This window comes from Etheostoma cragini, chromosome 14, assembly GCF_013103735.1.
Source record: "Etheostoma cragini isolate CJK2018 chromosome 14, CSU_Ecrag_1.0, whole genome shotgun sequence".
In the NCBI taxonomy this organism is placed as follows: Eukaryota; Metazoa; Chordata; class Actinopteri; order Perciformes; family Percidae; genus Etheostoma; species Etheostoma cragini.
The window spans coordinates 15117210-15118050 of record NC_048420.1 but is presented as its reverse complement, the minus strand read 5'-3'; positions in this window follow the sequence as shown (position 1 = coordinate 15118050).

Below are 841 nucleotides of genomic sequence, written 5' to 3'. Positions count from 1 at the left end.
TCTCTCTCTCTCTCTCTCTCTCTCTCTCTCTCTCTCTCTCTGTCTGTCTCTGTTTCCCTTGCTCACTTTCTCTGTCTGACCTGGTGAGGTCAGACAGACGTCAGACAGAGGTCAGACAGGGAGCAGATGCTTAACCACATGTCCACAACAAAACCTGACACCACAACATGCATACCCCCAATCTGTCATCTCCCCTTGTATTAGTCTCCGTGGAAGGTATTTCTCACCTGTTTAATTTTTCCAGCAATGGAAAAGCATGGGAGACTGATGAAACCAAATCTGGATTTAACTGCGATCCAATTTGCCTTGTTGGTTCATATATTTAATTGATATATTAGAAGTTTGTGTTGACTACATTGTAAGTAGGGCTCCACCTCGGATTTACACCTGGCAGGTAAGTCTACAGTGGGGCTTGAAAGTTTGGGCACCCCAGGTAAAGATTTGCATTAATGTGCAGAAATAAGCCAACAAAAGATGAAAATATCTCCAAAATGCATCAAATGACAGATTAGACATTTGTATAATATGTCACAAAATGTTAGACTTCTATTTCCATCATTTACACTTTCAAAATAACAGAAAAAGTTTGGGAACCCTGCAGAGTTAATACCTTGTACTGCCCCTTTGGCAAGTATCACAGCTTGAAACGTTTCTTGTAGCCAGCCAAGAGTCTTTCAATTCTTGTTTGAGGTATTTTTGCCAATTCTTCGTTACAAAAGTCATTATATTTATATTTATATTCATCCTATTTTATTTATTATTTTTTCCCTTTTCATTGTAATATGCAGATTTTGTAGTCGGAATGTTGTACTTGTTTTAGTCGAAATACAATAAACCGTTG